Below are 14,093 nucleotides of genomic sequence, written 5' to 3'. Positions count from 1 at the left end.
TGGGGCGTTTCCTGTCGCGGGCGCTAGGCCTACCCACACAAGTGAGGTATCATTTTTATCGGGAGACGTGGGGGAACGCTGGGTAAAAGGAAATTCGTGGCTCCTCTCAGATTCCAGAACTTTCTGCCACAGAAATGTTAGGAACATGTGTTTTTTTAGCCAAATTTTGAGGTTTGCAAAGGATTCTGGGTAACAGAACCTGGTCCGAGCCACACAAGTCACCCCATCTTGGATTCCCCTAGGTCTCTAGTTTTCAGAAATGCACAGTTTGGTAGGTTTCCCTAGGTGGCGGCTGAGCTACAGGCCAAAATCTACAGGTCGACACTTTGCAAAACACACCTCTGTTTTCCTTCACAAATTTGGATGTGTCCACGTTGCGCTTTGGGGCGTTTTCTGTCGCGGGCGCTAGGCCTACCCACACAAGTGAGGTATCATTTTTATCGGGAGACGTGGGGGAACGCTGGGTGGAAGGAAATTCATGGCTCCTCTCAGATTCCAGAACTTTCTGCCACAGAAATGTGAGGAACATGTGTTTTTTTAGCCAAATTTTGAGGTTTGCAAAGGATTCTGGGTAACAGAACCTGGTCCGAGCCACACAAGTCACCCCATCTTGGATTCCCCTAGGTCTCTAGTTTTCAGAAATGCACAGTTTGGTAGGTTTCCCTAGGTGGCGGCTGAGCTACAGGCCAAAATCTACAGGTAGACACTTTGCAAAACACACCTCTGTTTTCCTTCACAAATTTGGATGTGTCCACGTTGCGCTTTGGGGCGTTTTCAGTCGCGGGCGCTAGGCCTACCCACACAAGTGAGGTATCATTTTTATCGGGAGACGTGGGGGAACGCTGGGTGGAAGGAAATTTGTGGCTCCTCTCAGATTCCAGAACTTTCTGCCACAGAAATGTGAGGAACATGTGTTTTTTTAGCCAAATTTTGAGATTTGCAAAGGATTCTGGGTAACAGAACCTGGTCCGAGCCACACAAGTCACCCCATCTTGGATTCCCCTAGGTCTCTAGTTTTCAGAAATGCACAGGTTTGGTAGGTTTCCCTAGGTGGCGGCTGAGCTACAGGCCAAAATCTACAGGTAGGCACTTTGCAAAAAACACCTCTGTTTTCCTTCACAAATTTGGATGTGTCCACGTTGCGCTTTGGGGCGTTTCCTGTCGCGGGCGCTAGTCCTACCCACACAAGTGAGGTATCATTTTTATCAGGAGACGTGGGGGAACGCTGGGTGGAAGGAAATTTGTGGCTCCTCTCAGATTCCAGAACTTTCTGCCACAGAAATGTTAGGAACATGTTTTTTTTTAGCCAAATTTTGAGGTTTGCAAAGGATTCTGGGTAACAGAACCTGGTCCGAGCCACACAAGTCACCCCATCTTGGATTCCCCTAGGTCTCTAGTTTTGAGAAATGCACAGGTTTGGTAGGTTTCCCTAGGTGGCGGCTGAGCTACAGGCCAAAATCTACAGGTAGGCACTTTGCAAAAAACACCTCTGTTTTCCTTCAAAAATTTGGCTGTGTCCACGTTGCGCTTTGGGGCATTTCCTGTCACAGGCGCTAGACCTACGCACACAAGTGAGGTATCATTTTTATCAGGAGACGTGGGGGAACGCTGGGTGGAAGGAAATTCGTGGCTCCTCTCAGATTCCAGAACTTTCTGCCACAGAAATGTTAGGAACATGTGTTTTTTTAGCCAAATTTTGAGGTTTGCAAAGGATTCTGGGTAACAGAACCTGGTCCGAGCCACACAAGTCACCCCATCTTGGATTCCCCTAGGTCTCTAGTTTTCAGAAATGCACAGTTTGGTAGGTTTCCCTAGGTGGCGGCTGAGCTACAGGCCAAAATCTACAGGTCGACACTTTGCAAAACACACCTCTGTTTTCCTTCACAAATTTGGATGTGTCCACGTTGCGCTTTGGGGCGTTTTCTGTCGCGGGCGCTAGGCCTACCCACACAAGTGAGGTATCATTTTTATCGGGAGACGTGGGGGAACGCTGGGTGGAAGGAAATTCATGGCTCCTCTCAGATTCCAGAACTTTCTGCCACAGAAATGTGAGGAACATGTGTTTTTTTAGCCAAATTTTGAGGTTTGCAAAGGATTCTGGGTAACAGAACCTGGTCCGAGCCACACAAGTCACCCCATCTTGGATTCCCCTAGGTCTCTAGTTTTCAGAAATGCACAGTTTGGTAGGTTTCCCTAGGTGGCGGCTGAGCTACAGGCCAAAATCTACAGGTAGACACTTTGCAAAACACACCTCTGTTTTCCTTCACAAATTTGGATGTGTCCACGTTGCGCTTTGGGGCGTTTTCAGTCGCGGGCGCTAGGCCTACCCACACAAGTGAGGTATCATTTTTATCGGGAGACGTGGGGGAACGCTGGGTGGAAGGAAATTTGTGGCTCCTCTCAGATTCCAGAACTTTCTGCCACAGAAATGTGAGGAACATGTGTTTTTTTAGCCAAATTTTGAGATTTGCAAAGGATTCTGGGTAACAGAACCTGGTCCGAGCCACACAAGTCACCCCATCTTGGATTCCCCTAGGTCTCTAGTTTTCAGAAATGCACAGGTTTGGTAGGTTTCCCTAGGTGGCGGCTGAGCTACAGGCCAAAATCTACAGGTAGGCACTTTGCAAAAAACACCTCTGTTTTCCTTCACAAATTTGGATGTGTCCACGTTGCGCTTTGGGGCGTTTCCTGTCGCGGGCGCTAGTCCTACCCACACAAGTGAGGTATCATTTTTATCAGGAGACGTGGGGGAACGCTGGGTGGAAGGAAATTTGTGGCTCCTCTCAGATTCCAGAACTTTCTGCCACAGAAATGTTAGGAACATGTTTTTTTTTAGCCAAATTTTGAGGTTTGCAAAGGATTCTGGGTAACAGAACCTGGTCCGAGCCACACAAGTCACCCCATCTTGGATTCCCCTAGGTCTCTAGTTTTGAGAAATGCACAGGTTTGGTAGGTTTCCCTAGGTGGCGGCTGAGCTACAGGCCAAAATCTACAGGTAGGCACTTTGCAAAAAACACCTCTGTTTTCCTTCAAAAATTTGGCTGTGTCCACGTTGCGCTTTGGGGCATTTCCTGTCACGGGCGCTAGACCTACGCACACAAGTGAGGTATCATTTTTATCAGGAGACGTGGGGGAACGCTGGGTGGAAGGAAATTCGTGGCTCCTCTCAGATTCCAGAACTTTCTGCCACAGAAATATGAGGAACATGTGTTTTTTTAGCCAAACTTTGAGGTTTGCAAAGGATTCTGGGTAACAGAACCTGGTCCGAGCCACACAAGTCACCCCATCTGGGATTCCCCTAGGTGTCTAGTTTTCAGAAATGCACAGGCTTGGTAGGTTTCCCTAGGTGGCGGCTGAGCTACAAGCCAAAATCTACAGGTAGGCACTTTGCAAAAAACACCTCTGTTTTCCTTCACAAATTTGGATGTGTCCACGTTGCGCTTTGGGGCGTTTTCTGTCGCGGACGCTAGGCCTACCCACACAAGTGAGGTATCATTTTTATCGGGAGACGTGGGGGAACGCTGGGTGGAAGGAAATTTGTGGCTCCTCTCAGATTCCAGAACTTTCTGCCACAGAAATGTGAGGAACATGTGTTTTTTTAGCCAAATTTTGAGATTTGCAAAGGATTCTGGGTAACAGAACCTGGTCCGAGCCACACAAGTCACCCCATCTGGGATTCCCCTAGGTGTCTAGTTTTCAGAAATGCACAGGCTTGGTATGTTTCCCTAGGTGGCGGCTGAGCTACAAGCCAAAATCTACAGGTAGGCACTTTGCAAAAAACACCTCTGTTTTCCTTCACAAATTTGGATGTGTCCACGTTGCGCTTTGGGGCGTTTTCTGTCACGGACGCTAGGCCTACCCACACAAGTGAGGTATCATTTTTATCGGGAGACGTGGGGGAACGCTGGGTGGAAGGGAATTCATGGCTCCTCTCAGATTCCAGAACTTTCTGCCACAGAAATGTGAGGAACATGTGTTTTTTTAGCCAAATTTTGAGGTTTGCAAAGGATTCTGGGTAACAGAACCTGGTCCGAGCCACACAAGTCACCCCATCTTGGATTCCCCTAGGTCTCTAGTTTTCAGAAATGCACAGTTTGGTAGGTTTCCCTAGGTGGCGGCTGAGCTACAGGCCAAAATCTACAGGTAGACACTTTGCAAAACACACCTCTGTTTTCCTTCACAAATTTGGATGTGTCCACGTTGCGCTTTGGGGCGTTTTCAGTCGCGGGCGCTAGGCCTACCCACACAAGTGAGGTATCATTTTTATCGGGAGACGTGGGGGAACGCTGGGTGGAAGGAAATTTGTGGCTCCTCTCAGATTCCAGAACTTTCTGCCACAGAAATGTGAGGAACATGTGTTTTTTTAGCCAAATTTTGAGATTTGCAAAGGATTCTGGGTAACAGAACCTGGTCCGAGCCACACAAGTCACCCCATCTTGGATTCCCCTAGGTCTCTAGTTTTCAGAAATGCACAGGTTTGGTAGGTTTCCCTAGGTGGCGGCTGAGCTACAGGCCAAAATCTACAGGTAGGCACTTTGCAAAAAACACCTCTGTTTTCCTTCACAAATTTGGATGTGTCCACGTTGCGCTTTGGGGCGTTTCCTGTCGCGGGCGCTAGTCCTACCCACACAAGTGAGGTATCATTTTTATCAGGAGACGTGGGGGAACGCTGGGTGGAAGGAAATTTGTGGCTCCTCTCAGATTCCAGAACTTTCTGCCACAGAAATGTTAGGAACATGTTTTTTTTTAGCCAAATTTTGAGGTTTGCAAAGGATTCTGGGTAACAGAATCTGGTCCGAGCCACACAAGTCACCCCATCTTGGATTCCCCTAGGTCTCTAGTTTTGAGAAATGCACAGGTTTGGTAGGTTTCCCTAGGTGGCGGCTGAGCTGCAGGCCAAAATCTACAGGTAGGCACTTTGCAAAAAACACCTCTGTTTTCCTTCAAAAATTTGGCTGTGTCCACGTTGCGCTTTGGGGCCTTTCCTGTCACGGGCGCTAGACCTACGCACACAAGTGAGGTATCATTTTTATCAGGAGACGTGGGGGAACGCTGGGTGGAAGGAAATTCGTGGCTCCTCTCAGATTCCAGAACTTTCTGCCACAGAAATATGAGGAACATGTGTTTTTTTAGCCAAATTTTGAGGTTTGCAAAGGATTCTGGGTAACAGAACCTGGTCCGAGCCACACAAGTCACCCCATCTGGGATTCCCCTAGGTGTCTAGTTTTCAGAAATGCACAGGCTTGGTAGGTTTCCCTAGGTGGCGGCTGAGCTACAAGCCAAAATCTACAGGTAGGCACTTTGCAAAAAACACCTCTGTTTTCCTTCACAAATTTGGATGTGTCCACGTTGCGCTTTGGGGCGTTTTCTGTCGCGGACGCTAGGCCTACCCACACAAGTGAGGTATCATTTTTATCGGGAGACGTGGGGGAACGCTGGGTGGAAGGAAATTTGTGGCTCCTCTCAGATTCCAGAACTTTCTGCCACAGAAATGTGAGGAACATGTGTTTTTTTAGCCAAATTTTGAGATTTGCAAAGGATTCTGGGTAACAGAACCTGGTCCGAGCCACACAAGTCACCCCATCTGGGATTCCCCTAGGTGTCTAGTTTTCAGAAATGCACAGGCTTGGTAGGTTTCCCTAGGTGGCGGCTGAGCTACAAGCCAAAATCTACAGGTAGGCACTTTGCAAAAAACACCTCTGTTTTCCTTCACAAATTTGGATGTGTCCACGTTGCGCTTTGGGGCGTTTTCTGTCGCGGACGCTAGGCCTACCCACACAAGTGAGGTATCATTTTTATCAGGAGACGTGGGGGAACGCTGGGTGGAAGGAAATTTGTGGCTCCTCTCAGATTCCAGAACTTTCTGCCACAGAAATGTGAGGAACATGTGTTTTTTTAGCCAAATTTTGAGATTTGCAAAGGATTCTGGGTAACAGAACCTGGTCCGAGCCACACAAGTCACCCCATCTTGGATTCCCCTAGGTCTCTAGTTTTCAGAAATGCACAGGTTTGGTAGGTTTCCCTAGGTGGCGGCGGAGCTACGGGCCAAAATCTACAGGTAGGCACTTTGCAAAAAACACCTCTGTTTTCCTTCAAAAATGTGGCTGTGTCCACGTTGCGCTTTGGGGCATTTCCTGTCACGGGCGCTAGACCTACGCACACAAGTGAGGTATCATTTTTATCAGGAGACGTGGGGGAACGCTGGGTGGAAGGAAATTCGTGGCTCCTCTCGGATTCCAGAACTTTCTGCCACAGAAATGTGAGGAACATGTGTTTTTTTAGCCAAATTTTGAGATTTGCAAAGGATTCTGGGTAACATAACCTGGTCCGAGCCACACAAGTCACCCCATCTTGGATTCCCCTAGGTCTCTAGTTTTCAGAAATGCACAGGTTTGGTAGGTTTCCCTAGGTGGCGGCTGAGCTACAGGCCAAAATCTACAGGTAGGCACTTTGCAAAACACACCTCTGTTTTCCTTCACAAATTTGGATGTGTCCACGTTGCGCTTTGGGGCGTTTTCTGTCGCGGGCGCTAGGCCTACCCACACAAGTGAGGTATCATTTTTATCGGGAGACGTGGGGGAACGCTGGGTGGAAGGAAATTCGTGGCTCCTCTCAGATTCCAGAACTTTCTGCCACAGAAATGTGAGGAACATGTGTTTTTTTAGCCAAATTTTGAGGTTTGCAAAGGATTCTGGGTAACAGAACCTGGTCCGAGCCACACAAGTCACCCCATCTTGGATTCCCCTAGGTCTCTAGTTTTCAGAAATGCACAGGTTTGGTAGGTTTCCCTAGGTGGCGGCTGAGCTACAGGCCAAAATCTACAGGTAGGCACTTTGCAAAAAACACCTCTGTTTTCCTTCAAAAATTTGGCTGTGTCCACGTTGCGCTTTGGGGCATTTCCTGTCACGGGCGCTAGGCCTACGCACACAAGTGAGGTATCATTTTTATCGGGAGACGTGGGGGAACGCTGGGTGGAAGGAAATTCGTGGCTCCTCTCAGATTCCAGAACTTTCTGCCACAGAAATGTGAGGAACATGTGTTTTTTTAGCCAAATTTTGAGGTTTGCAAAGGATTCTGGGTAACAGAACCTGGTCCGAGCCACACAAGTCACCCCATCTTGGATTCCCCTAGGTCTCTAGTTTTCAGAAATGCTCAGTTTGGTAGGTTTCCCTAGGTGGCGGCTGAGCTACAGGCCAAAATCTACAGGTAGGCACTTTGCAAAAAACACCTCTGTTTTCCTTCACAAATTTGGATGTGTCCACGTTGCGCTTTGGGGCGTTTCCTGTCGCGGGCGCTAGTCCTAGCCACACAAGTGAGGTATCATTTTTATCGGGAGACGTGGGGGAACGCTGGGTGGAAGGAAATTTGTGGCTCTTCTCAGATTCCAGAACTTTCTGCCACAGAAATGTTAGGAACATGTGTTTTTTTAGCCAAATTTTGAGGTTTGCAAAGGATTCTGGGTAACAGAACCTGGTCCGAGCCACACAAGTCACCCCATCTTGGATTCCCCTAGGTCTCTAGTTTTCAGAAATGCACAGGTTTGGTAGGTTTCCCTAGGTGGCGGCTGAGCTACAGGCCAAAATCTACAGGTAGGCACTTTGCAAAAAACACCTCTGATTTCCTTAAAAAATTTGGCTGTGCCCACGTTGCGCTTTGGGGCATTTCCTGTCACGGGCGCTAGGCCTACCCCCACAAGTGAGGTATCATTTTTATCGGGAGACGTGGGGGAAAGCTGGGTCGAAGGAAATTCGTGGCTCCTCTCAGATTCCAGAACTTTCTGCCACAGAAATGTGAGGAACATGTGTTTTTTTAGCCAAATTTTGAGGTTTGCAAAGAACTCTGGGTAACAGAACCTGGTCCGAGCCACACAAGTCACCCCATCTTGGATTCCCCTAGGTCTCTAGTTTTCAGACATGCACAGGTTTGGTAGGTTTCCCTAGGTGGCGGCTGAGCTACAGGCCAAAATCTACAGGTAGGCACTTTGCAAAAAACACCTCTGTTTTCCTTCACAAATTTGGATGTGTCCACGTTGCACTTTGGGGCGTTTTCTGTCGCGGGCGCTAGGCCTACCCACACAAGTGAGGTATCATTTTTATCGGGAGACATGGGGGAACGCTGGGTAAAAGGAAATTTGTGGCTCCTCTCAGATTCCAAAACTTTCTGCCACAGAAATGTTTGGAACATGTGTTTTTTTAGGCAAATTTTGAGGTTTGCAAAGGATTCTGGGTAACAGAACCTGGTCCGAGCCACACAAGTCACCCCATCTTGGATTCCCCTAGGTCTCTAGTTTTCAGAAATGCACAGGTTTGGTAGGTTTCCCTAGGTGGCGGCTGAGCTACAGGCCAAAATCTACAGGTAGGCACTTTGCAAAAAACACCTCTGTTTTCCTTCAAAAATTTGGCTGTGTCTACGTTGCGCTTTGGGGCGCTTCCTGTCGCGGGCGCTAGGCCTACCCACACAAGTGAGGTATCATTTTTATCGGGAGACGTGGGGGAACGCTGGGTAAAAGGAAATTTGTGGCTCCTCTCAGATTCCAGAACTTTCTGCCACAGAAATGTTAGGAACATGTGTTTTTTTAGCCAAATTTTGAGGTTTGCAAAGGATTCTGGGTAACAGAACCTGGTCCGAGCCACACAAGTCACCCCATCTTGGATTCCCCTAGGTCTCTAGTTTTCAGAAATGCACAGTTTGGTAGGTTTCCCTAGGTGGCGGCTGAGCTACAGGCCAAAATCTACAGGTAGACACTTTGCAAAACACACCTCTGTTTTCCTTCACAAATTTGGATGTGTCCACGTTGCGCTTTGGGGCGTTTTCAGTCGCGGGCGCTAGGCTTACCCACACAAGTGAGGTATCATTTTTATCGGGAGACATGGGGGAACGCTGGGTGGAAGGAAATTTGTGGCTCCTCTCAGATTCCAGAACTTTCTGCCACAGAAATGTGAGGAACATGTGTTTTTTTTAGCCAAATTTTGAGATTTGCAAAGGATTCTGGGTAACAGAACCTGGTCCGAGCCACACAAGTCACCCCATCTTGGATTCCCCTAGGTCTCTAGTTTTCAGAAATGCACAGGTTTGGTAGGTTTCCCTAGGTGGCGGCTGAGCTACAGGCCAAAATCTACAGGTAGGCACTTTGCAAAAAAAACCTCTGTTTTCCTTCACAAATTTGGATGTGTCCACGTTGCGCTTTGGGGCGTTTCCTGTCGCGGGCGCTAGTCCTACCCACACAAGTGAGGTATCATTTTTATCAGGAGACGTGGGGGAACGCTGGGTGGAAGGAAATTTGTGGCTCCTCTCAGATTCCAGAACTTTCTGCCACAGAAATGTTAGGAACATGTTTTTTTTTAGCCAAATTTTGAGGTTTGCAAAGGATTCTGGGTAACAGAACCTGGTCCGAGCCACACAAGTCACCCCATCTTGGATTCCCCTAGGTCTCTAGTTTTGAGAAATGCACAGGTTTGGTAGGTTTCCCTAGGTGGCGGCTGAGCTACAGGCCAAAATCTACAGGTAGGCACTTTGCAAAAAACACCTCTGTTTTCCTTCAAAAATTTGGCTGTGTCCACGTTGCGCTTTGGGGCATTTCCTGTCACGGGCGCTAGACCTACGCACACAAGTGAGGTATCATTTTTATCAGGAGACGTGGGGGAACGCTGGGTGGAAGGAAATTCGTGGCTCCTCTCAGATTCCAGAACTTTCTGCCACAGAAATATGAGGAACATGTGTTTTTTTAGCCAAATTGTGAGGTTTGCAAAGGATTCTGGGTAACAGAACCTGGTCCGAGCCACACAAGTCACCCCATCTGGGATTCCCCTAGGTGTCTAGTTTTCAGAAATGCACAGGCTTGGTAGGTTTTCCTAGGTGGCGGCTGAGCTACAAGCCAAAATCTACAGGTAGGCACTTTGCAAAAAACACCTCTGTTTTCCTTCACAAATTTGGATGTGTCCACGTTGCGCTTTGGGGCGTTTTCTGTCGCGGACGCTAGGCCTACCCACACAAGTGAGGTATCATTTTTATCAGGAGACGTGGGGGAACGCTGGGTGGAAGGAAATTTGTGGCTCCTCTCAGATTCCAGAACTTTCTGCCACAGAAATGTGAGGAACATGTGTTTTTTTAGCCAAATTTTGAGATTTGCAAAGGATTCTGGGTAACAGAACCTGGTCCGAGCCACACAAGTCACCCCATCTTGGATTCCCCTAGGTCTCTAGTTTTCAGAAATGCACAGGTTTGGTAGGTTTCCCTAGGTGGCGGCGGAGCTACAGGCCAAAATCTACAGGTAGGCACTTTGCAAAAAACACCTCTGTTTTCCTTCAAAAATGTGGCTGTGTCCACGTTGCGCTTTGGGGCATTTCCTGTCACGGGCGCTAGACCTACGCACACAAGTGAGGTATCATTTTTATCAGGAGACGTGGGGGAACGCTGGGTGGAAGGAAATTCGTGGCTCCTCTCGGATTCCAGAACTTTCTGCCACAGAAATGTGAGGAACATGTGTTTTTTTAGCCAAATTTTGAGATTTGCAAAGGATTCTGGGTAACATAACCTGGTCCGAGCCACACAAGTCACCCCATCTTGGATTCCCCTAGGTCTCTAGTTTTCAGAAATGCACAGGTTTGGTAGGTTTCCCTAGGTGGCGGCTGAGCTACAGGCCAAAATCTACAGGTAGGCACTTTGCAAAACACACCTCTGTTTTCCTTCACAAATTTGGATGTGTCCACGTTGCGCTTTGGGGCGTTTTCTGTCGCGGGCGCTAGGCCTACCCACACAAGTGAGGTATCATTTTTATCGGGAGACGTGGGGGAACGCTGGGTGGAAGGAAATTCGTGGCTCCTCTCAGATTCCAGAACTTTCTGCCACAGAAATGTGAGGAACATGTGTTTTTTTAGCCAAATTTTGAGGTTTGCAAAGGATTCTGGGTAACAGAACCTGGTCCGAGCCACACAAGTCACCCCATCTTGGATTCCCCTAGGTCTCTAGTTTTCAGAAATGCACAGGTTTGGTAGGTTTCCCTAGGTGGCGGCTGAGCTACAGGCCAAAATCTACAGGTAGGCACTTTGCAAAAAACACCTCTGTTTTCCTTCAAAAATTTGGCTGTGTCCACGTTGCGCTTTGGGGCATTTCCTGTCACGGGCGCTAGGCCTACGCACACAAGTGAGGTATCATTTTTATCGGGAGACGTGGGGGAACGCTGGGTGGAAGGAAATTCGTGGCTCCTCTCAGATTCCAGAACTTTCTGCCACAGAAATGTGAGGAACATGTGTTTTTTTAGCCAAATTTTGAGGTTTGCAAAGGATTCTGGGTAACAGAACCTGGTCCGAGCCACACAAGTCACCCCATGTTGGATTCCCCTAGGTCTCTAGTTTTCAGAAATGCACAGTTTGGTAGGTTTCCCTAGGTGGCGGCTGAGCTACAGGCCAAAATCTACAGGTAGGCACTTTGCAAAAAACACCTCTGTTTTCCTTCACAAATTTGGATGTGTCCACGTTGCGCTTTGGGGCGTTTCCTGTCGCGGGCGCTAGTCCTAGCCACACAAGTGAGGTATCATTTTTATCGGGAGATGTGGGGGAACGCTGGGTGGAAGGAAATTTGTGGCTCTTCTCAGATTCCAGAACTTTCTGCCACAGAAATGTTAGGAACATGTGTTTTTTTAGCCAAATTTTGAGGTTTGCAAAGGATTCTGGGTAACAGAACCTGGTCCGAGCCACACAAGTCACCCCATCTTGGATTCCCCTAGGTCTCTAGTTTTCAGAAATGCACAGGTTTGGTAGGTTTCCCTAGGTGGCGGCTGAGCTACAGGCCAAAATCTACAGGTAGGCACTTTGCAAAAAACACCTCTGTTTTCCTTCAAAAAGTTGGCTGTGCCCACGTTGCGCTTTGGGGCATTTCCTGTCACGGGCGCTAGGCCTACCCCCACAAGTGAGGTATCATTTTTATCGGGAGACGTGGGGGAAAGCTGGGTCGAAGGAAATTCGTGGCTCCTCTCAGATTCCAGAACTTTCTGCCACAGAAATGTGAGGAACATGTGTTTTTTTAGCCAAATTTTGAGGTTTGCAAAGGATTCTGGGTAACAGAACCTGGTCCGAGCCACACAAGTCACCCCATCTTGGATTCCCCTAGGTCTCTAGTTTTCAGACATGCACAGGTTTGGTAGGTTTCCCTAGGTGGCGGCTGAGCTACAGGCCAAAATCTACAGGTAGGCACTTTGCAAAAAACACCTCTGTTTTCCTTCACAAATTTGGATGTGTCCACGTTGCACTTTGGGGCGTTTTCTGTCGCGGGCGCTAGGCCTACCCACACAAGTGAGGTATCATTTTTATCGGGAGACATGGGGGAACGCTGGGTAAAAGGAAATTTGTGGCTCCTCTCAGATTCCAAAACTTTCTGCCACAGAAATGTTAGGAACATGTGTTGTTTTAGGCAAATTTTGAGGTTTGCAAAGGATTCTGGGTAACAGAACCTGGTCCGAGCCACACAAGTCACCCCATCTTGGATTCCCCTAGGTCTCTAGTTTTCAGAAATGCACAGGTTTGGTAGGTTTCCCTAGGTGGCGGCTGAGCTACAGGCCAAAATCTACAGGTAGGCACTTTGCAAAAAACACCTCTGTTTTCCTTCACAAATTTGGATGTGTCCACGTTGCACTTTGGGGCGTTTTCTGTCGCGGGCGCTAGGCCTACCCACACAAGTGAGGTATCATTTTTATCGGGAGACATGGGGGAACGCTGGGTAAAAGGAAATTTGTGGCTCCTCTCAGATTCCAAAACTTTCTGCCACAGAAATGTTTGGAACATGTGTTTTTTTAGGCAAATTTTGAGGTTTGCAAAGGATTCTGGGTAACAGAACCTGGTCCGAGCCACACAAGTCACCCCATCTTGGATTCCCCTAGGTCTCTAGTTTTCAGAAATGCACAGGTTTGGTAGGTTTCCCTAGGTGGCGGCTGAGCTACAGGCCAAAATCTACAGGTAGGCACTTTGCAAAAAACACCTCTGTTTTCCTTCAAAAATTTGGCTGTGTCTACGTTGCGCTTTGGGGCGCTTCCTGTCGCGGGCGCTAGGCCTACCCACACAAGTGAGGTATCATTTTTATCGGGAGACGTGGGGGAACGCTGGGTAAAAGGAAATTTGTGGCTCCTCTCAGATTCCAGAACTTTCTGCCACAGAAATGTTAGGAACATGTGTTTTTTTAGCCAAATTTTGAGGTTTGCAAAGGATTCTGGGTAACAGAACCTGGTCCGAACCACACAAGTCACCCCATCTTGGATTCCCCTAGGTCTCTAGTTTTCAGAAATGCACAGTTTGGTAGGTTTCCCTAGGTGGCGGCTGAGCTACAGGCCAAAATCTACAGGTAGACACTTTGCAAAACACACCTCTGTTTTCCTTCACAAATTTGGATGTGTCCACGTTGCGCTTTGGGGCGTTTTCAGTCGCGGGCGCTAGGCTTACCCACACAAGTGAGGTATCATTTTTATCGGGAGACGTGGGGGAACGCTGGGTGGAAGGAAATTTGTGGCTCCTCTCAGATTCCAGAACTTTCTGCCACAGAAATGTGAGGAACATGTGTTTTTTTAGCCAAATTTTGAGATTTGCAAAGGATTCTGGGTAACAGAACCTGGTCCGAGCCACACAAGTCACCCCATCTTGGATTCCCCTAGGTCTCTAGTTTTCAGAAATGCACAGGTTTGGTAGGTTTCCCTAGGTGGCGGCTGAGCTACAGGCCAAAATCTACAGGTAGGCACTTTGCAAAAAAACCCTCTGTTTTCCTTCACAAATTTGGATGTGTCCACGTTGCGCTTTGGGGCGTTTCCTGTCGCGGGCGCTAGTCCTACCCACACAAGTGAGGTATCATTTTTATCAGGAGACGTGGGGGAACGCTGGGTGGAAGGAAATTTGTGGCTCCTCTCAGATTCCAGAACTTTCTGCCACAGAAATGTTAGGAACATGTTTTTTTTTAGCCAAATTTTGAGGTTTGCAAAGGATTCTGGGTAACAGAACCTGGTCCGAGCCACACAAGTCACCCCATCTTGGATTCCCCTAGGTCTCTAGTTTTGAGAAATGCACAGGTTTGGTAGGTTTCCCTAGGTGGCGGCTGAGCTACAGGCCAAAATC

This window comes from Pleurodeles waltl, chromosome 2_2 (assembly GCF_031143425.1).
Source record: "Pleurodeles waltl isolate 20211129_DDA chromosome 2_2, aPleWal1.hap1.20221129, whole genome shotgun sequence".
Classification (NCBI taxonomy): domain Eukaryota; kingdom Metazoa; phylum Chordata; class Amphibia; order Caudata; family Salamandridae; genus Pleurodeles; species Pleurodeles waltl.
This window is presented reverse-complemented; position numbering follows the sequence as displayed.